The sequence below is a fragment of the Lissotriton helveticus genome, chromosome 5_1 (genome assembly GCF_964261635.1).
Source record: "Lissotriton helveticus chromosome 5_1, aLisHel1.1, whole genome shotgun sequence".
Classification (NCBI taxonomy): domain Eukaryota; kingdom Metazoa; phylum Chordata; class Amphibia; order Caudata; family Salamandridae; genus Lissotriton; species Lissotriton helveticus.
Window position 1 is genome coordinate 461,491,021 of NC_136065.1, and position 23,578 is coordinate 461,514,598.

Sequence of the window (23,578 nt, forward strand, 5' to 3'; positions counted from 1 at the left end):
TGTTCCCGACATCTTACTTCTCTCAAATGGCTAGAATGGCATCTAGATTCCTATGGAGCTACCATCGGACTAGACGTGCTATGAAATGGTGTTCTCTTCCGAGAATGAAAGGTGGCTGGCGGGTCCCTAACTTTCGGTTATATTATTGGCTCATCTTATTAAAATATATGGGCATACTAATATTCCCTGGAATCACCATTGATCCATCAATCAATCTATGAAATATTACTGGGCGAGGAAGTTTCCCAATCTCTGGTTAAAATTCTAGAAATTAGTTACTATAAAAAGACTAAGTTTAAAATTATATTAGCGGCTGCTTTAATATGGAGGCAGTTTAAAAAGAAATTCATTAATTGTAAAGACATTAATTATTATACTCCAGTCTTGAAGAATCGGTTACTCCCCGAGATCTTTAATGACCAAGTCATGAAAAGATGGTACGCTGCAGGGATCTGTATACTAGGAGATCCCTATGACGGTACCCAATTCTGTTCTTTTTCTAGTCTACAAGCAAAATATAATTTGTCTAGATTTGATTTTTTTAAATACCTTCAGCTTCGCAACTTTCTGGAATCAAAGGGGTTACTCGATCACATTTGCATGAGTAAAAATGATATTCTAGAAGCAAGCAGAAGGGGGGGGAATTGGATTAATATATCAGTTAGTAATGAACCAAATGGATGATGATCTGAATTTCATTGAGAACAAATGGCAAAGGAAATTTGGAATCGCTAATGTTGATATAGTGAGATCAATTAAATTATCAACCAGAGTGTTGTTTAATGGCTCACTACAGAGTCAACATTTTATGGCCATTTTCGATTTGTATTATTCGCCAGCGAGGCTGGCAAAATGGAAAGGGAGTAATGGTGATAAATGTAAAAGATGCAATGAAATAGCTGCTGACTCCAGTCACATGTTTTTTAAATGTCCTAAACTTTCTCAGTTTATTGCGGATATTGGATTTTTTATTAATAACAGTCTGGGTATTACCCGTAAAATTAAATATGGAAATGGTTATTATTGGTTTGGAAACAAATCAAATAGGAATTAGGACAATAGCTGAAGAAGCTTTTTTATTTATTTGCATGGCAGCTTCTCGTTTTTGTATTACCTCTCGTTGGCTTGACTCTGAATCTCCTGTTTTTAACCAGTGGCAAGCTAAAATGTTATCTATATATCAACTCCAAATGGCCATTTACAGATCTAAGAGCGCTATAAAGAAAAGACTTGGGCTAAAAATTTGGGCTCCAATACAGAATTGGATTTAATTCATTAGTCTATATAAGCTACCTGATGCCAAATGAATCTATCTATTGTATATTGTTAACATTACTTTCTTTTCCCTTTCAATCATGTATAAAGATAAGTTTGTCGCAATTTCTGTATAATGTCTGACTGTTTGCTGAAATAAAACTAAGAAAAAAAAGAAAAAGATCTGTACAGATTTGCCGCCCGACAGGATGACCCAGTAACAGTAAAAAAATTCTTTATTTGATTTGGTTTAAATCATAAAAAGAGCGGCTTAACCGCTAAAGCGCAAAATCACGTAACACATAAAATTCATGAGCAAAGTACAAATTAATTAACAAATTCTCATTTAAAATTTGTAATTAAAACGTTTTTGGGGGTTAAAACAAAAACAAAAACAGAAAAAACAGTACAGTTGGTGCCTTCGGTCTTGTAATAGTGAGTCTAGCTATGAGATATCTAATTCTTATGCTGGCTTCAGGCTAATTGTCTGAACTTTTTCACATTACTTGCTTTGCCAGTTCAAGTTCTCTATCTCTTTTCTAGTTCGTTTGCAGCTAAACTCAAAAACTTTAATGCTTTACATGCCAATTGCACAGTTGACCCTCCTAAACATTTTATTACAGCGGATCTGCAAGTCCTTATCTGTACTGTTTTTCATTAACGCCCGCAAAAGTTCTTTCCGTTTGATGATAATGCCGGACAAATACAGAGTAAGTGGAGCAATGATTTGTCTCCTTGTCCGCAAAGGCGGCAGTCCGTTGAGGGCCAGGTGCGTTTCCATTTTGGGATTAGATCTTTAGTTGGGTACACTCCCAGTCTTAGTAAGATTAGTTGCTGCTTCATTCGATTTGCAAAATGTTCCAAAAGGTATGATTGAGGCTTTAACATTTTATATGTTGGCAACACAATCCATGCATTGGTTTTCATCGTCAATGAAGCTTTATCCTGTTCTTGAGACATTTGATTGATTGTTTTGTTGACTTTTTGTTTAAACTCAGGATAGGATGGTATTGTGTGCCAGGCTTCCTCTAACTTTAAAGCCTCAATCGATTGCTTTAAGAATGAATAAACTGAATTACTCAATTTGGATTGCTTTTCGACCTCCAGCCAACAATAATGTGCCAAAGAGTCTTCCTCTGCTGCCCGCATTCTCCAATGATATTTAACCAGTACTCCTTGTCTTGACATGATCTGGTTTTTTAACCCAAATTCTAGTCTGATCCGGGCTTGAGAAATATGTCGCGGAATTTTAAATAGATTTTTAAAGAGACTGGTTTGGGCTATGTTCAGAGATGTTGCGTTCTTTGTATTTAGGAGTTCTGAACCGTAAGTAATTGAAGGTAAAAAAATTGCTGCCACGACCTTTAGTAAGTGGGTCGTTGAACAGTCACTGAGTTTTTTTGCAAGGTTTTGAATGCAAATAATAGCTGTTTGGCTTTTGTTTTCCGCTGTTCTTGGTGTTGCTTGTAATTAAGGTGGCAATCCAAAATTAATCCCAGATATTTATATGTACCCTCCTGGTCCAGGCGGTTGCTGTTGATCGTCCAAGGGAATTTTGGTATATTTTTATGTGGACTCGAAAAACACATGACCTTTGTTTTTTTAAAGTTTATGTATAGTTGGTTTGAGTCTGTGTATTCCACTAGTTTGTTTATCAGACGTTGGAGGACACGAGGCGTTTGGGATAGCAGCACAATGTCATCGGCATATTGCAAACTTGCTATTCTCACATTCCCCAGTTTTGGGGGATCACCCAATGTCGAACGTAAGTTGTAGTCTAGATCGGCTGTATATATATTAAATAAACAGGGGGCTAGAACGTACCCCTGTTTTAAGCCATTGGTGGTGGTACTTTTGTTTGTTAAAGTTCGACCATCTCCCATTTTTATTTGAACCCATGTTTTTGAGTAGAGATTAATTATTGCATTCAGTAGGTTTGTGGTTACTCCCCAGGATTCCATTTTTGCCCAAAAGGCTCGTCTGGGGACCTTGTCAAAGGCTGCCTTGAGATCCACAAAACAAGCATACAGAACTTTTGAATTAGCAATGGATTGATTGGCCAAAAGTGTAACGGTGGATATGTTTGTTAAATTGCCCATTCCGGCTCGTAAGCCTGTCTGTGAGTTGGGGATCAATTTGATGTTGTCTACCCAACCCTCTAGGTCTTTCAGCAAGTTTGCAGCATCGATTTTTGCCTCAACATCTATAAGGGCTATTAGCCTGTAATTTGAGGGATTTGCACGAGCCCCTGATTTGAATATTGGATGCAATATGCTTCCTCGCCAAGAATCTGGGATAGTATGAGATTCCAAAATATTAGCAAACAGTGTTGCTAGGTGGTTTAGTCAAAATGCGAAGTCTTTTTTAAAAAGGGCGTTGGGCAAGCCGTTTGGTCCCGGCGCCCCATCGGATCTCTGTTTTTTTTTATAACATTCAGGACTTGTATTTGTGTGATCTAAATGTTGACGATTGATTGATGTGACCCTGGTGTTTCAGGAGTTGTCTCGCTGAGATTTGCCTTCCGTTTGTTTGAATTGTGGATTACTGTGATGTTTCAGATTCAGTTTGCATGTCGTGTGATCTGGGGCCTGTGAGGTTGGTTTTGGTGTCTCAGCCATCCTCTGCTCTCTAATTGGCGTATCACTAGGGGTACAGCAGGGGTACTGCAGTTCCATGTTTCGTTTTCAGAGGTAACACTGGAGGATTTCTGAGGATTACATGTAGCTTCTATGTGAGCTCTCCATGCGTGCTCAGTTATATCGGAGTTGTAATGCCGATTTTTCCTGTTTGATAAAACATTAATTTGTGCCCAGAACTGCTTGGAATTTTGTTGTCGGTTGTCAAAACTGCTCACTGTATATAAGTTTTGCTTCCCGAATCTCTTTTTTTTAGGTCGCTTTTCATTTGTTTAATTGTGGTCAGGACCTCCCGGGAGGGTTGTTGCCCTTAAGTTCGCATTTGTCTCAGAGCTTTGTTTAGTTTTTTTTTTATCCTTAGAGCATAAGTGTACCATACTGACCCGCTGCTCCTGGCAGCTTTTTGGTTTTTAGAGCTGCGTGAAATCTTTCTGTTCAAGCTGTTGATGAAAGTCTCCCAGGCCTCTATCCCTAATGGTTTTGCGCCTGTGGCGGCCAAACAAGCTGAGCAAAGCTCCATGATTTTGTCTACGGTATTTTTGTTCCATGTTAGCCGGTTTAATTTGTACGATTGAGTGAATTGTGTCAGAGGTCTCATTGGCCGGGACTTTTCTCCGAAGTTAGTTAATGTAAAAGATTGGGGATAGTGATCACTATCTACTCTATCTATTATTTGAAAATTCGTAATGAAGGAGAATAGGTCTGGGTCTACTAAGGTGAAGTCAATGGTTGCTCCTGATTTTGCCGTCACTCTTGTGAAAGTTGCCGGGATGTCTTGTGGGCCTCGACCATTTAAAGTATATAATGATTGTTTGTCCAATAGTGCAGTGCATTTCTTACCCGAGGTATCACATCTGGTTGTGTTGTCATTCCTGACACTTATACCATTTGGTAAGTTTTTTTCTTGGGTTTGCATCAAGTTCATATTAAAATCTCCAGACAATATTATGTTGGCATGTGGGTATACTAACTTTAGGGTTTAAATAGCAGCTACCAATTGTTGGATATCTCTCCCCTTATGCTTGTAAGCTGGGTGCAAGTAGATGGTCAAAATTAACAATGTACAGGTGATGGTGACTCTGAGTTTAACACATTGCATCCAGCTCGAGTCTAAGTCGATGTTTTCTTCTTCCCATAAAATATCTGTAGAGATGTATATTGATAAACCTCCCTTGGCTCTTCCGTGTGCTGACTCCTTTTTAGCTGGATTTAAGTGTTCTTTATAACCTACAATTGGGGTATATGTTGTCTGCCAAGTTTCTTGTAATAACAGTATGTCATACTGTAGAATGAAGTCAGCAAAATCAATTTCCTCTATTTTTGAGGCTAGGCCATTCACGTTCCAGGAACAGATTTTAATGTCTTGCAATGTGTTTAGGTTTTTTGGGTTTTTTATTCATGCTGCTCATTGTTGTGTGTTTAGGGGTCTCCAATGTTGGTTGTCCTCTTTTTTGACTGTTTCTGGGTGTGAAATTGTAATTGTGTTTTGTCTTATGAATTGGGTGTCATCCTTTGTTTGATCCAGATTCTCTGGGCCTTTCGCTCCTTTTAATATGCCCTCTATACAATGGGGGTATTGTAGGGAGCTCGGGTAACGAGGAGGTTCCACTTTTTTTAGTTCTATACCCCATGCTGCAACTATCTCCTTGTGCCTCAAGATCTGTTCAATGACTGAGTAGTTTATCCAGGTGGCTGTTGTTATTTCGGCCCCTATTTGGTTGAGGTTAGGTTTAAGTTCGATTCTTTCCAGGTCGCTGGATGTAATGTGTCTCAGGGCAGGTAGAGATTTGAGTAGCCGTATTATTGCACTTCGATTTAGAATGTCGCGGGTTCCTCTTGATTTATAATGTGGGATCAATTCTATCTGGCTTTGAGTAGTAAGCGAGCGCATTTTGTTATAGTCGATCTGACTCCCTTTTGATACTACTATTGGATCTTGATGATGTATTTCAATGTAATGGATATGTTTGACTTGGTCTTGTTGTGTGTTTAAAATGGACTCTCTGGAGCTCTGGGGCCATAAATTGGTTTGGATTTCATTATTGCGATTTCTCGCCTGTGCGGCTCCTTTCCCACTTATTACTATGTCCTGCATATGGATTTTGTTTGTTTGTCTTTATGTTTGGGTTCTGTGAAGTTTGGATTGTGTCTGATTTTACGATTTCTTTGCTTTTGGCATTATGTTCCTTTTCAGCCGTGGACTTAAATATGTTGTATATTTTGCTTGTCAACAAATTTTCCTTTTTTTCCCATCGTAGTTTCTTGAGGCCACTGCATCTTTTATTGTCGGGTTGTTATGATTCGGCATGCTGACTATATCACTATTACTTACATCACTTTTATCTTGTCTTTTCTGGGTAGGTGTCAGTACTGGTTGTGGAGTGCCTTTTTTTAATTTACTTTTCCTTGCTTTCCTCAAGTGTTTTCGTTCCCGTTTTGAGAGGGGTGTTTTCAAGCTTTTTGTTCCTTGCTTTGTGCAACTTCCTTCGGTAAGTTACTTTGATTAATAATTGGTGATGAGATCCGTGATGATAGATTGGTGGACTCTGAATGGGACTGACACAGCTTGCATCTTCTGATGCAGAAAGCTTAAAGACCATTTGTTCCGTGTCTTCCTTATTTGCTGTTTTGCTGGCACTATCCTTGTGTGTCTCATTGCCCGCACTGCCCCCCATGTACTTGTACTTCTTGGCTTCTTTTGCCTCCTTTGTTTTGTTGGCTGCTTCGTGGGCCTTTTGCTTCCCCGGGGATAAACTGTGACATACTTTTAAAAAGTAAGTAATGAGAGCCCGCTTGTTGGTTTTGGTGTTAATTTTGGCGGGGGAGCAAGTGGCGATAGTAAAGGTGTAGTTGTCTTCTTGGATGGTGTCCATTTCTGTTTTGCTCTCCCTGTCTTTCCCTTGATCATGGTCTGGTTCCGAATCCAGTTCCTGCTCCAAATCTCATAGCTTACTGAAGTTTCCCAATTCTGTTTGGTCCTCTCGCTCCTCTTTGAGTTTCTGTTGCTGGTCCCCCGGTGCCCCCCTAATTTTCCCTGATCTCATGGTGGAATATTTCCGCGGATTTGCGCAAATTTTATTCAGTTTTTTTTTATTACCCCTGGGCAGAGCGACTTGCTTGGATGTAATTGCCTTGCTCTTGTTGCTCTTATTGAGTTACTTTGTCCAAGCATCCAAGCACCTAGGCAACTCTGAGTCCCGGGGCCAGGTATTTTTGGGGTGCTGGGGTGTTGCTGTTACCGTTTACTTTAAGTACTTTAAAAACTTAAACACTTCCAAGTGCTCCTAGTTTTGGTCCTTTGTACACTCCCAGGGTAAAGACCGGTGCACTTTGGCTTCTTACTTGATTTTTTTATGTATCTGCTTGCGCTCTTGCTGAGTAGAAGAGCTACAGAGGAGTAGAGGAATAGAGGAATAGCTAGAATGGCTGGAGTGTCTCGGGTAAAAGGAGCAAAAGCGAAGGCAAGCGGGGGCACACGGGGTGAGGTGGGGGCTAATCGTGCCTCCACCTCTATCGTGAGCTCACACTTACTGTGGGTGCCTTCTGTGGCGGCTGCGCTTGCAACTTACCGCTAACAACCCCCACGAAGCACTCATGTCCTTCGTCTCCGTCTTCCATCCTCCCAACTTCCTCCCGGCTTCCTGGCTGCCACTCTCTTGGAACTGCAGAGCCATGAGGAGACAAGAACGCGGTGGCATTTTGTGGCGGCGGCAGCTGATGCTGCAGGTATGGCAGCAGGTAGGGGGAGGCGATCTTTCTGTGCTCCTGTGCTCCCCGCGCTCGAGAAAACAGACTCAGGCCCCCGCTGTATCGAGATCCGGGAGGGGGGGCGTGGGAGCTGAGGAGGAGCTGCGAGGCGGCTGATGGCTGGCCTCTTCCTCGCTTCCTCGCTGTGCTTGCTGCAATCGACGGACTGGACTAGGGCTGACATGGACTCTCCACCAAGAAACTAAGGTCAATGAATAAATTCACGTTTTCCAAAAGGATAATTGCCTAATCCAGAGAGGATGACCCTTTTTCAGATAGTCGGTTAGGAAGTTTATCACATGAACCACATCAGCCGACACATCAACCTAAGACAACTATATCAAACTGCAGAATATCAAAGCTACCTATCTTGTGAGCAGCAGCAACAAGAGGAAGATGGCTGCTTGTTCTAGGATCTTAATATTACTTAGAATTTTTGGGGGTTCCAAATTCTTTCTTTTGTTGCTGCTGTGGCGGTCGGATCAATATGGACTTTTGCATAATGATAGCCCCATGACTTGCCATAAAATACAACGTATCTGTTTATAGAGTACTAAAGACAGATGAGGTCTTAGTATCTCGGGCTCTGCGTGGGGCTTCCTTGTCATGTTCTGTGCTCTTCTGGCATATTACTTGTTTGTTGTTTGCTGTGGTAGAGTAACAATGAAACTTACAAGTGCATAACCTGAGCTGGTGACTTTGCTATAAAAGATGGGAGTGGATGAATGAAGCAATATTGCCCGCCACTGCGAGCAATAACATTTGTTAATTGACACCCCATATATAGACGTGAGCTGCAGGTAAGGACAAAGACTATTAACACTCCCAACCCAAAATAGTGAGTAAAGGGGGAAGCAGAAGCTTCCTTCTAACTGGAGCATAGGGAACACGGCTGCTTTACCTCCCACAAGAAGATGGCTTTTCATTATTGTGGCTTTGTTGAAAAGGAACGTTAAGCCCACCTGCCACAGAGTACTAAAATACATCAACAAACATGGCAGTTTTTAGGTCGAGCTGGTGTAAGCAGCGCGAAGGGCTGCGTCCAGCGAAGCCTCTATTGTTATCCACTTGCTGGGAATCTGGGACAAAGGATGGGCACGCGCAGGGCCGTCGGCGATTTCAGCCTGTGTGCGCGCACGTTCACCCACGCGCCGTGCACATCTCCTGTCCCACTTCCAGAGCAAGTCAGCCTCCTGCAATCAATCACACACGCACACACAGACACAAACGCACGCACACACACATACACAGACACACTTGCGTGCACACACACATGCGCACACACACACCCCCACCCCACCCCACTCACCAGGCTCTTTCGTCGCTGCTCTGCTACAGGCTCCGTCACTCCGCCGCATCACCTAGCAAACGCGGGGCTTCCCTCACTCATGGGAGCCCCGCACTTGCATCGGTGGCCTCAGCTGCCACTTCTGCTCCTTCTGATCATCTCCTGGCACACGCGGGACTCTCCCTCAGGCATGGGAGCCCGCGTCACCACTGCTCCTCTGGGTCAGCCACTCCGTGGCGCGGGCTTCCCGCAGAAGGAGGAAGTCTCGCCTCACGAGGCGTGACGTTCCCGAACTTCCGGTTTGGGTGTGCAAATCTCCGATGTTGCTCCTCGGAAAGTGCGGGGCAGAAGACGTCAGGTGTAAAGTATAAATCAACACCGGATTTCTTTAATTAACCGACTGTCCGGTGAAATTCTGGACAGGTAGTGATCAAACTTAGTAAGGAAGTTTTTATATTGTTTCCTGGGTATACCTGTTTGTGTGGGTGAGATTAATACTTTTCAGTTGCTAGCCCTACACTCCGTTGCTGGGAGTCACTTTTGCAATCAAACCAAAAGGTTTTAGGTGTGCGAACGAAAATTTGTTTTAAATCGCCGACGATACGTTGCCAACTATGCCCCTTCCGTTTCGCATTTTGTCATGTCGATTACTACTGTGCCTCTGCCCCGGCAGCAGCCTCTCTTTCATCACTGGCCGCCCAGGGGCCTCCCATTGTGCTTGTACGGCGTCTATCAGCCCTACACTTCCCACATTCAGGGAAAGCAGCCGCCGGCAGCAGGCTCGCTTTGCAGGATGTCCTCCACCGACCCGCAGCTCTGCTCTCGTTCCTGTGACCCTAAGGATGGCAGGAGATGTTTCCTCGTTGGGTGCAGGGTTGTTGCCCACAGAGGACCTTCAGGGTGCGCGAGGGAGGTTCAGTTGGTGTCTGTGTGCCTCTCACGACTCAGGAGTACCTCTAGCACTGTGGAAGCAGCGTGGGAGGCAGGCTAGTTTCCAATCCCTCTTCTCATGGGGAAACCTGATGTGCAGGCTGAGGGTGCTGGTGGAGGCTTCCCTTAATACAGATGCAGGCCGGTATTCGTGCACCACGCTGGGAAGGTGCTCTTCTTCCATACCCCTCCTTCTCTTACATTTGGCCATCACCTGCAGATTTCCCTGTGCTGCTTGCTGCTGGAGGGCCCACTGCAGACTGCCTCGCGCTGTGGACCATCCACTGTCACCAGGCCGCAGGCGGTGGCCCTCATGTCAGCTGCTGCAGAGACGATCCCCTACGTACGCACCTGTGGCCAGTGCTCTCCCTCGCCCTGCTGGTCAGCAGCGTGCAGGTAGCAGGGACACGGTACGGGCTGCCTTACGTGCCTAGCTTCTTTGCCACGCCTGCTGTACATCAATCTACCCGGGGCTCACCTCATGCCCAGCGGGTAACTGGTCACTGCTTACGACTGCTGGCAGGGGGTGCCCTCAACGCGGGCTTCACTCTCCCCCCTCGCAAATGTCAGGGCTGCTGCTGCACTCAGGTCCAACCCGCTTGCTGCCATTCTAAGGGTGCTAATGTTTTGAAAAACATCTATTACAAGAAGGGGTTTCACTGAGTAATAGACCCCGCTCATTATTCTGTCAGTGAGACCATTAACATATTTTAAAATAGGCCTCGTCTTTATGCTTGAGCGCACCTCACAATTTAACTCACCTTGATGAATGCTTTCACTCTATCTATCGCCACTCCATCAATCTATCTGTCTATCGCCCTCTATCTATCTATCGCCCTCACTCACTCACTCTATCTATCTATCTATCTATCTATCTATCGCCCTCTATCTATCTATTGCCCTCACTCTATCAATCTTTTGCCCTCAGTCTTATCTATTGCCCTCACTCTATCTATCTATTGCCCCCTATCTATCTATCACCCTCAACCTATCTATCTCCCTCACTCTATCTATCGACCTCTATCTATCTAGCGCCCTCACTCTATCTATCTATTGCCCGCCTTCACTCTATCTATCTATCTATCTCTATCTATCGCCCTCTATCTATCTATTGCCCTCACTCTATCTATCTGTCTATCGATCTATTGCCCTCACTCTATCCGTATCTATCGCCATCACTCTATCTGTCTATCTATCTATCTATCTATCTATCTATCTATCTATCTATCTATCTATCTATCGCCCTCACTCTATCTGTCTATCTATCTATCGCCCTCACTATCTATCGCCCTCACCCTATCTATCTATCTATTTATCTATCTATCTATCTATCGCCCTCCCTCTATCTATCGCCCTCCCTTTATCTATCTATCGCCCTCACTCTATCTATCTATCGCACTCACTCGATCTATCTATCGCATCACCACAGCAGCACTCATCACCACCACAGCATCACTCAGGGGCACCACAACATCACTATGCGCTACCACAACATCCCTGAACGCAACAGCATCACTCGTCGCCACCACAACATCACTCAGCGACACCACAATCTGTGCAACCATTCAACAACAAATGGTTCAAATATGTTCTCTCAATGTTTCAAGCTTTATTACAAATGTCACAAAAAGATGTTAATATTTCACTTCTGTTCTTGGATTTTCGTAACAATAAAATACACTAAACATAATGTTCACAAAAGTTATTTACAAAAGTTTAAGCTATTGCCATTATAAATTACAATAACTTTTATTTAAGCATTAATTATAAAAAAATTAAAAACCATTGTTATTTGTAATATCAATAAATCTAAGTCACGAAAATACAACACATATTGCATTACAAATGCTATAGGTGTCACATTTGCAAAATTTATAACTATTGGCATTGTAAATGACAAAGCTATTAATTTCGCTATTTTCAAAACCAACACATGAATAAAACATTTGTCAATTACAATACCAATATCTCAAACTTTCCTAATGCGAGACCTATTGCATTGTAAATGCTTGTTTTTGTTGTTGCTGTTGTTGATTTGGCTTCCCACTCAGCAAAGCAAGGGTTGGAGCCTGGACAGCCGCCATGAAACTGCAGCCTCTGTGGAAGAAGCAGTAGGAATGCAACGGGGGAATGGAGGCATTTTATGGCTATTCTGCATGCGACAACCTGCTTCTGCTCCTGCCTCACCTGCCTCTTTTCCACAGCACCTGCCCTTAAGCTCAGGGTGAGTTCCTGGTTGGTAGGGGCGCAGTCCACCATGCTACCAGTACCCTGGAGGGATAGGGAGCTAGTAGACATAGAATGCCCCCTAAGCAGGCCTATAACAGTAGTTATAGCCTGCAAAGAGAGCATTCTGAATGCCTGCCCAGCTCCAATCCATCCATCCATCCAGTGTGCTAACAATGGTTATTTCACTGCAGTATATTAATCCTGTTATTTGATCTCCAAGTTCTGCACCAAGGACTGTTATTTTAAGTATTGGTTTCATTGCTAGAATAATATTGCATCTGGGTGAATCTCTGTTTCTGCATGCAAAGTCTGCCGGTGAACCCATGAACACGATTATAGCATCTGAAACGAATTGAATTGTGTAAAGAAATATTGAATTACTTCTTTTCTAATGCTTACAATATGTTTTTTCAAGCCACAATGAGCTGCAATCATCAACACGACGGCACAGAATGGTCCTGTCAACCACTGTATCGCCTAACTCATCAGACACCTTCCATTTGCCAACTCCAGCAAATGTTCTGCAAAAAAACAAGCTGTCCAAATCAGGAGGACGAAGTCTGGCCGAATCTTTACCTTGGCGACGAGTAAGGAGTGCTGATTGATAAAAGGGGTGGTAATAGAAGAGCCTTATGTTTTCAGCAAAGATACAAAATTTAAGCAAACCACCAGTGGGTTTTCCTCCACACTACTATCTGTAGTAGGAAATTCCACTTAGCACTTCCTCCAGACAACGGAGGATTTACCACAGTTCTCCAATTCAGGCCAAATGATGGATTCTCCTCCCGTTTACTTGTAGAGATTGGAGAAGTGCCTGCTACCACCCAGATCTAAATGAGGTTCTACCACAGACCACCTACATCAATAATTCTTTTGCTAAATATATTCATCTGTTCTGATTTTGATCATCTAATTCTCTTTATTTTTTGTGTTTTTCATTTGCGTCTTAGTTCAGTTTAGATTTATTAATGTTTAGACACTTGTCTTTAAAACTATACATTAAAAACAACCTCATCCCTGAACCCTCCCCCCCGACCATTCCAAGTACAGGCCCAATCTGCTGACCACACACCCCCAAGCACTAGTACAAATAAAACATGAGTACACATGTATTGATACTATCCATTCTTGTCCCAGAACTTCAAGATTCAACAATAATAGTCTTAGGGCTAGAGTCCTTACAATACTACACCAAACTTTGAAAAAAAAAAAAAATCAGGACACATGCAACAACTAAGAATTCCATATTTACCAAAAGCGCAAATGCTTCATTACGATGTTTTATATCATATTTTATAAAAAGCAGTTTTAAAATCAGATATTGAGTCCTGTAAAAATTGTGGCAATTTATTAAAAAATGCACATTAACATTCTAAAAACCTTAATCCACATGTCTCAACATCAAAAAATATGTTACATTTCTTGGTCCTTAAATAACGAACATTCAAGGCAACCAAAACGTTAATAATATTGAACGTAGCTGGGAATCTGGAAGTGTGGATATATACGGGAACACTCGCTGGTTTTCCCAGGAATCCTACATATAATTTGCTGAGGGCTTGCTACTTACGTACTCCATATCAACCAGCCTTGACTCCCTTCTACAGACCATGTTTAATTCACCTTTCGACAGGTGAGAGGCCTCAGTCAACTTAAATTTCTCAATTTTTCAGGCATTAGCGATGTTACCTAATCTATTTCTGGCCCACACCGCCCATCTTAGCTCACTTCTTTCAATTTTAGAAGCACAGAGAACTGATACCTTCTGTACCTTTGAGACCAGACTTGATACCAGATTTGCAGGTTCGATTTGTAGGCCAGGTAATTCCAGACCTGCAGATCCCCTTCCAATCTTATTGCCGGGCCCATTGCACGTTTTGGGAGGCCTAGCAATTTTTTCAAGCAGTTTGTTCTCACACCCAGCTTCCCTCCATGCTTAGGGTCAATATTCCAGTCCCATAAAACCATTTTGAGGGGACTGTTGCTTTATGGGCTGGTAAAAGGACGGTCCATGATGGGCCACAAATGGTATTCTTTTTTTCATTAGTTTTGCATCTTACGGTTTGGAGGAGTGTCAATTACCAATAAATGTCCAATTGCACTTAGGGTATCATCAGTTTGAATCGTTCGATCATAAAGGAATCATTTAAACTCTTAGAAAGCCCATGTCTGACTTGTGTATCACCCACTTGTGAATATCCATTAGAAAGTGGCGCTCACTTATTGTTATTTCTCTTATGCCACAACCTTTAAAGACGGTGATACTACAATAAAATAACTCCTCAAAACCATTTCACAGAGAGTGAGGTTGTCTCAGAGTTGAAGCACAGTAACCCATGAGGAAATATACACAGAATATGCTATTCTCCCATGTAAATGCTTGCCCAGTGTCAACATTTCCAAGATGGTTTACATTTTCACAGAGAACGAAAAAATGCTCGCGGAAACACGTCTAATAACATTTTTGGCTGTTGAATCCATCTAAAATGGACTTGCTCCTCTTTTCCCACAAGCGCAGCAATAACTTCCATCTACCAGGTATCGAGGTATTCAAAGTGGACGGTTTGGCTCCAACACTCTCCACATCAGTAAGTTTGTTAGGATCCACATTGGCTATGGATCCTACACTGCCCCTCACACCAGAGATCACCAGAATGATCAAGTGAGTTAATCTTCACTCCCATAAAAGGATTATCACTTAACCCTGACCCACACAACCGAAAACCATCTTCCAAGACCTAGCCCTCTCCTTCTTTGACTTTGGCAATTATATATTTGCTGTTGTCCCACAATCTTCACTTGAACTTATCAAAAGTGTCTTCATTCAACAGCTTGTTGTCTGTCATCAACCATAAGGTTCAACCACATCGCCCCAATCTTGAATAAGCTGAACTAGGTGCCCAACAAAGTGAGAATGAAATTCAAGATCTGTTACCTTGTTTATAAATCCATCAATTGTGGCAGACCTTCCTAGTCAATCCTGTGAAACAACTCATGATGCCCAAGAGGTTTCAAAAGCAAAAACCTCCTTTCCATGAAAACAGCTACATTCAACACCTCCTAACGCATGAAGATAGTCCTTTCCTGAAGCAGTGGGCTCGTCATCTTAGGTAAGACCTGAAACAACAATCCTACATGCCAGGGAACAATTAAAAACTCACCTAATCCATTATTTGTCATCACCGATTTTAAATTAAATACGACAGTCATCCATTGTTATCATGTATGCCCGTGGTTCCTTGGGGGTTTACCAGGCAGCTTCAGTGGCTATCACTTCCGAAGCCCCAATGTCACAGAAAGTTTTTGTTCTATCCATGGTAAACCATATCTACCTTCTTCTGCTTTATTGACTTCCTGAGGGCATTTAAACTTTGAGTCAGTTTGTGGGCAGATGTTAAGAGGTGATAGTTCAGTTCACTAAATGTTGATAAGAGGTGCTGGGTCTTTGCAGCAAGGGAGACAGCTACTCTGTCGCGAACAGTCAGTGATTTGGCAATAAAATTAAAATGTAATGGAGAGAGCTGAAGTGAAATGATGAACCCCATGAGGAGTATAGTGTCCAGATTATAGGAATGTGATTATGTGAGCTTGCTGAATCTCACCCTGGCTAAAGACCTGTCTAAGAGATCTACCTCCATTCCACTAGAAATGGGCAATGTAGGAAGTGAGTGCCCAACTTCTGCTATCAGCCTATATAATGGTCATGCATACTATTTCCACGAATGGTATTGATCCATCCAAAAGGTGTCACAAGAATTAGACTGATCTATTGGAAATTTCCAGATTTAATTATGAAGTCTTTGAAAGGCTAGCCAGCATACCTAGGACAGAGTAAACAACAGGTCACACTTGTGACTGACACTGCTCCATCACTAGTCCTATCAGTATTCTAGAGCATTTAGTCTGTAAGGCAGACCACCATTTGTTCTATTGACAAGTATTCCATTGAGAAGTATCAAAAGCCAATGATACATTATTAATTCCTTTGATTGATGCAGTAGAAAGACCTGTAGCAGAATTCCAACTCACTGATTTGCTACTCTTTTTCAACAGATTTGCTGCAATGGACACCGATAAACTGAAGTGCCTAGGCATCACACACATCCTGAATGCAGCACACGATACCCAGGAAGTTAGCACAGAAGCCATGTACTACAAAAGTTTGCCCATTACCTATTATGGGGTGAAGGCCTTCAATGAACGAACTTTTGACATAAGCCGCTTTTTCACTGATGCTACCTGCTACATAGATCAGGCATTGAGGAGTCCAGGAGGTGAGAAAGCAGTGAAATAAGGAGGGCTATTGGGAAAAATAGAAGCCAGCCAGCATCAAGTGCATGGCAAAGGACCCATAGACAATGATGATTTGTTGTAAGTTAGGAGGAGCAGGTCATCAGGATGCAAGGAACCTGCCAAAGACCAGAAACAATTCATGTTTAGACACTTGTCTTTAGAACTATACATTAAAATTAACCCCTTCCATGAGCCCCTCTATTCCCCCCCCCTGACCATTCCAAGTACAGACCGAATCTGCTGTAAGTGTAATGTGAAGAGCTGGTGAGACATGACAGGGATTCGTGCAGAGCTGATTAAAAGGCAAGCATAGTAACAGTGTGGACCCTAACTCAGTAAGACAAGGAATCCTACAGACGTATAAAAAGGGCAATAATCCACTGCATTATATACGGGGATCCAGTACTGGGACATCTGGGGCCTCATTTATGAGGCTGTGCGTCAATTTTACGCCGCCTGTGCGTCACTTTTTGTGACGCACCAGTGGCGTAAAAAATGCGCCTTGTTGCGCCATATTTACAAAGTGACGCATCTAGGTAGATGCGTCACTTTGTAAACCCCTGCGCCACATTATACCTGCGCCAGGTATAATGTATGCAAGGGGGGCGTATTGACGCAAGAAAGGGTCATGGAAGTGACGCGGTGAAATCTATGAGATGTCACTGCGCCACTTCTAGGACTCAAATGCATCAAAATCTTATGCCTGCCTCACAGCAGGCGTAAGACTGACGCAGGCCCTTTCACATGGGGCTTGCCCCATGTGAAAGGACACATTGCTGGAGTTGCATCACTTTTGTGACACACTCCAGCAATGCGTGACTTTTGCGCCTAGAGATATGTCAAAAATACTGACGTATCTGTAACTCCTTGCGACATGATGCGTCATACTGTAAATATGACGCATCATTGGTGTCGCAAGGAGGGCGCAATGAAAAGTGACGCATCACTGTTTTCATGCGGCGATGCGGCACTTTTCATAAATGAGGCCCCTGGAGTACAGAGACCCATGTATTCATGTAGTCAACTTTCAAGAATATTTAAAAAAAGAGGTTATGAGAACTCATGATCTACTACTTGGCCATATGCCCCAGTAAATGAGGCAGAATGAGACAGACTGGGTCTGGGATTTGTTTCTTTATTTATTGCAAATTTGGTATAGTTCAAACCAGATCAATTTGGGTATTAGATGGCATTACATAATTTAAATAAATATGATATACATAGTAGTATAAGCATGAGAAGGGCGTCAACTAGTAATGATATCCACGATAGAATCTGAAAATGGGAAAGGAGAAACAAAGGTCACAGAGTCATATTTGGTTGGGACAAATAGGAATCAAAAGGCCTGGTGCCTAGTCACAGTTATTTATTGCATCTTCCAAGAATTCTCCCTTTTTTTCCTAGACTTCAGTGGGTGACCAGTACGGGGTACTAGAAAGAAAGTTATTCTTGACTGCAAGAAGTGAAGAGATTTGAAGACCAGATGTACAAACATTTTATCTGCAAAAAGCGGTACCAAGTAGTTCACACACATTTTGAGAATGAAATCAAATGTTGTGAATCAACCAATATATAAATTGATCAGCTCACAAAATACAAATTAGGGGTTATGTGTACAAAAATAGGAATTGCAATTTCCAAATTGGAAATTGCAATTCCTAATGTAAGAAAAAACATACAAATTTCAGATAGCGTTTCCTAAAGGGTCACAAATCGACCCACTTCATGAATGTTAATGAGAAAGGTTGCAGTTTGCGACTCATTAGGAATCGCAGCCATCACAGGGTTGGTGGTCTGCTGAGGTCAGCAGGCCACCATATCTATGATTGATTTTAAATAAAACAAGCTTTTTTTTTAAATGCAGCCAGTTTTCTTTAAAGGAAAATGGGATGAATTTTAAAAGAAAAAAATGAAACATTTAACTTTTATGTTTTGAGAGTAGGCAGTGGTCTGTGGGACCACTTTCTGCTCTTAAAAAAGATAGGTTTCATCATTAACTAAGGGCAAGGGGCACATTGGGAACCCCTTCACATTTTCAAATGGTTACCAACTCTATTGAGGTGTTGGTAAAATATGAATGTTTTGTGACAGTAATTCAGTTGCAAAACATTCATACACTCCACTGTAATTCTGTATTTGTAAGGGACGCCCTAAATACGCCTGTTCCAAATACCAAATCACAAACACAAATTGCGATTCGGTAACCTCTTACCAAATGGCAATTTGTGATTGTACATATGAAAAGGCATTTTTACAGTCAGAAATGGACCGATTCTGTGATTCGGGCCCTTTCCAATCACAAAAATGCTTTGCCCATATGATCCTAGGTTTGTATTAAATTTCGACCTTTGTCATCAATTTGCATGAGGTAAGTTGCAAATTGCAACTCACACCAGTTAGACGCCATCACAGGGAAGGTGGCCTACTAGGGTCAACATCCCACCAAGACCATGATTGTCCTTCAAAGAAAGTAAACATTTTTATCAGTTTGTTTAAAAATTGGCAGTGGTCTCTTCAACCACTGCCTATTCCCAAACAAACTTTTTCCAACAAAGGGGAAGTGACCCCAAGGGGAAAGGAGATCCCATGGTTGCCACCTCCTTTGATCCCATGGTTGCCAGCTCCTTTGAAGAGTCTGCAGTTTTAAATGGTTTGCGGCCAGACTTGCGGTCGCAAACAATTGATACATTGTCTACTGAATCATAATTTGGAAGGGACACATGCCCCTTCCAAATTCTGGTCAGGTATCCATTTTTAAACCCATTTTGCAATTTAGTAACTATTTACAGAATCTTAAAATAGGTTTAGTACATACCAAAAAGCCATTTTGTAGACTCAAACCCAATGATGTTATGATTTACGCTTGCAATTGCAAAATGGCTTAGGGCATCTGGCCATAATTTCTTTCCTGTGGAAGGTGTAGGAGAAGTTAGTTTTTACAGTTGGTGGACAGAAATGTGAGTGAATTTTTTGAAGAGTGGGGTTCCGAGGCAGAGGGATGATCAGTATTGCGGTTCTTTGGATCTGTCTTAACAATGGTAGGTTTCCTGTTGAGGATGTTTGATGCATCTAATCATGCTTGTACAGAAGACTATGTCAAGGTGAGAGCAAAAGAAATTGCATCTTATGTGGGTTCAGTTTAGAATGTTTTTGGGTCACATATGATAGCAACTCCTTCATCAATCTGCACCTCTTTCTTCAATCTTCCCAATGCCGCTATTTCCGTGGGGGGGGGGCCTTCTTGTGGTGTTCACAGTAGTCAACATAAAAGTGGACTGAAATGTAGACTGTACTAATGAGAGTGTCCATGATGGAAGATGCTGTGACATACTGATGGTGAGGCCAGTCTGAACTTAACTCCTAGACTCCGAAATAAACGTCCTCAAGTGTCTTTTCTAACAATTCTGCCTTCTGGAAAGGTCAACAGATTCTCCCAGGTTTCTTCTAGATTCTATTTTTTTTTTCTCCTTACTCTCCTTCCACAGACTGTCTTCCCGTTTTCCTCTGACCATATGTTCTTTTGCAACTGCTCTTTCTTTATAGTCACATTCGTATGTTCTAGAACTCCAATAAAGAACATTTAGAAGGAATATCCCTAATATCCATAGTTAACATACACTATAAACGTGAGGTATTTCTTAAGGAAAAAAATGTAAACTCTCCAACGTTTGGGACAATGTCCTTGCAGAAACTCCTGCAAAAATTCCTTTTTCTAATTTCTATCCTTCTCTCTTCTACTTGTCATCTTTGACCATGATACATCTTCATTCTAATATTTTTCTGTGGATTACACCATTCTTTCTCTGTTCTTCTCACTCCAGGGCCCACTACCTTGCTCCTTTTCTCTTTTGGCACCCCATTATTATGTTACCTTTTTAAATTTCCTCTCCGCCCACAGCCCCTCTCCAAAGCGAGAATTTTCACTGAATGTTTTGCTTCCTTTCCACCTTCATACTTGCTTCCATGTTCTCTCTATCCAAGTGCTGGCTGCTCAATCAATTCAACTCACTCCTATGTTCCCATTTTCCCCACCGTTCACCACTTGCTTTTCCCCTTCAAAATGGCCATTTCACCTCCTTTTAGCCATACAATTCTCACCCTTTACCGTATTATGTATCTTCTTATGTTAGCATTTTCCATTCTCATCTCCTTACCAACACCTTGCTGTGTTTTTACACATCTGTCTCTCCCAGGACAGCCACACTAAACCTTTGTTCTGGGATCTCTTTCAGGTAAAGTGCTTGTGCACAGTGAGAAGGGAGAAAGCCGTGCAGCCACGCTGGTTCTCGCATACCTGATGATATATCGAAACATGTGCCTTGTTGATGCTATACGTACTGTGAATAGCAGGAGGTTTATCTATCCCAATGAAGCATTCCTACAGCAACTCCGATGCCTGGACAAGCAGTTGTGAAAGCATGGACTCGAGGATGTGCAACCACCTGGAAGTACTCAAAATAAACCAATGTTAACAACTGAATGTAGGCTTCTCCTTGTAGTCGTAGAATGACTAGACAAACCCAAATAATTCTCTCATACCCATTAATATTCAAGCATTCCTTCACACATGTGCAAACATCTACACCCCCAACTGAAGATAAAGATATGCACCGCCCATTTCCAATCCCTCCTTCCTTTAAATCTTTCAAATGCTGCATCAGTGACTGTTATGACAACGCTGAAATCACCTGAGTCCTCTTGGTGAAAACCATTTTGACTTCACTAAGCTCTGTTGTCAAAACAGTCATATTTCATTATGTGCTTTATAAACATGTGTTCTTCTTAGCCACATCTAATTTACACACAACATTTCATTGGATGAATTAAATGTAATAGATTTTTGGGTAGTTCCAATGTTTATTTTTTGTAATCGACCGGACATTTCCTAATGTATGTATTTCTGTTTATACAAACAATGCCCCAAGATAAATGCCTTTTTTAAAGTTCTACAAACTGTCAGTCAAAACATATTTCACATACATAATCTTTCCAACTCTATCAACATGTTCTTTAAAGCTGCAGACAGCTCATGCTTTTTTGTTAAATTCTACATCCTCTGGGACCTTAATTTCCACGTGAAAGGCACAACAGACGCTAACTACGTGGCCTTCCTCGACAGCCTCAGCAACCTCAGACTCACCCAGCTCGTCCAAGGACCAACCCGCACAGCAGGCACACCCTTGGCCCTATTTTCTCCTTTAACAACAGGATCACCACCTCCTACACTACACCGTTCACATGGTACGACCCCTACATCAAAAATCTCAAGATACCCGCTCACCAAGTCACCCCACCAGAAAAACTCAAAGCACCATCGAGACACTGGGGTAAAATATCAGAAGAAAACTGGACTAAGAACCAACAAAAACACCCACCCTACCACACCGGGTACCTCAATATCGATAACGAGTTCTTCAAAAATTAGTTTCTCAACTGCATAGCTCCCACCAGAAACAAAACCTACAAAAACATCAAACGAAGCAGCTGGTACACGAATAACCTAAGAGAGTCTAACTGCAAACAACTTGGGAGAAAATGGAGACTCAACCAAAACACCATCGCAAAATCCACATACAAAAGCCACCCTAAACCTCTACCACCAACAACTATGAGATGCAAAGTAAAAGGTCCTACCTCTAAGACAGGATCCCTGTACAGGCCATTGTGTAGGTTGCAGAGCACTTCACGCTGAGGGTGTTATTAGCGCGTTGGAGCGCGGGCTAGTCATATAGGCTGCCAGTGAAAGCGGGGGGGGGGGGTGCAGAGTAAAGGAAAAAGCGCCGTACTAGCGACGTTCGTTTAGACCGCTTAATTACAGTTGATTGTATCGCAGCGGTGTAAATATTCTCAAGGGGACAATTTTTCTCTTCTTTTGTCCCAACTCCCCCCCCTGTATGCGAGTAAACACGTGCCTTTGCACCAGCACATGAGTTGTGTTACTGTTGTGTTGAGCCCAATTTTAAGGCTTTTAAGAAGGAAATTCTAGAAACAGCTGTTTTTTGGGACACAGTTCGAAAGTGGGGTGCACGCGAGTGACATTGTTGTGCGAAGCAGGGTCGGCCCTGGTTAGTACTTGGATGGGAGACCATAGCTGAACGCCTCCCAGTTGCATGTTGACCTTTTTATTTAGTCAAGGGGTTTTTCTTTTACTGAATTTTAATAAGTGCAATAGGTATTTACAGGAGGTAATACAACTCCAAAGGTCACTGTCTCCTCGAGCCAGGATTGTTTTTAACATTTCTCTCATCGTAGGTATACATTCAGAGGGCGCTGCGGACGGAGCTGCCGGAGAGTATACGGTGGACGTTGCGATCTGAGGACACGGGCAGGCCTGCATTTCACTGCTTCTGTTGGGCCGCCGGGCTAGAGTGCGCTCGCCCAAGCACCCAGGCTAGCTGGTGTGTTGCGGTCACAGTTGTGTGGTGCTTACGGCCAGCCTCTGAGCCTCCAACTTTGGTGCAGGTACAAGGCACATAGTGCCCATACGTGACATTTTGTGCAGTGTAGGTTTGGGGATTCACTGTGAAAGAATGTCTAGTAGGCGGGGTGCAAGAAGTTCCCGCATGGAACTCATGTTTCATACCATGATGCGTAGAATGTCAGCGATGGACAGGAGATTAGGGAAGGTGGATCAGTTGGGTAAGACCGTGGCAGAAATGGGCGAGAGGCTTGAGGCTCAGGCAGGGCCATCAGGGAGACCCAAACGGGTAGTAGTGCCCCCTAAGCCCAGGGGGGAACTAGATGCTTTACCTAAGCGTGTGAGAGCCAAGAGGAGTTATAGTCGGCCTCCTAAGTCAAGGGGGGTCCCCTGCGGCGGTCCCTGACGTGGTACCGGCATCACCTGAGCCTACGCCAACTTTGCCAACCCCGATAGTGTACCCAACAACATAGCGCCACCAGTGGTTCCACAAGTAATTCTAGTGGTATACCCGGTGCTGTCCACGGCGTCACCCTTCCCGGTCAGTGAACCCCCTGGGGTCGGTCAGGTACCCCCTGACTTGGCGGCACAAATAGAGGCGGTGCTTCCCTGGTTGGGGATTGGGGGGATGTTACCCTCCTCTTCTAATCCCTCGGCAGAGGCCCAAAGAATGGTGGCAAAAATCATGCTGGCTAGGGGTGATGGTGGAGTGCCAAGCACACCAATTTCTCCCCAAACAGGTTCGGCCAGCGATGCGGGGAAAGACAAGACCGTAGAACCAAC

At 42.8% G+C, this 23,578-nt stretch overlaps 1 protein-coding gene across 1 annotated transcript in view; it reads right to left on the reverse strand.

Moving 5' to 3' along the window:
- LOC144753216 (uncharacterized) overlaps positions 1–23,578 on the reverse strand; it is a 405,054-nt gene that overhangs the window by 245,143 nt on the left and 136,333 nt on the right. The window lies entirely within an intron of this gene.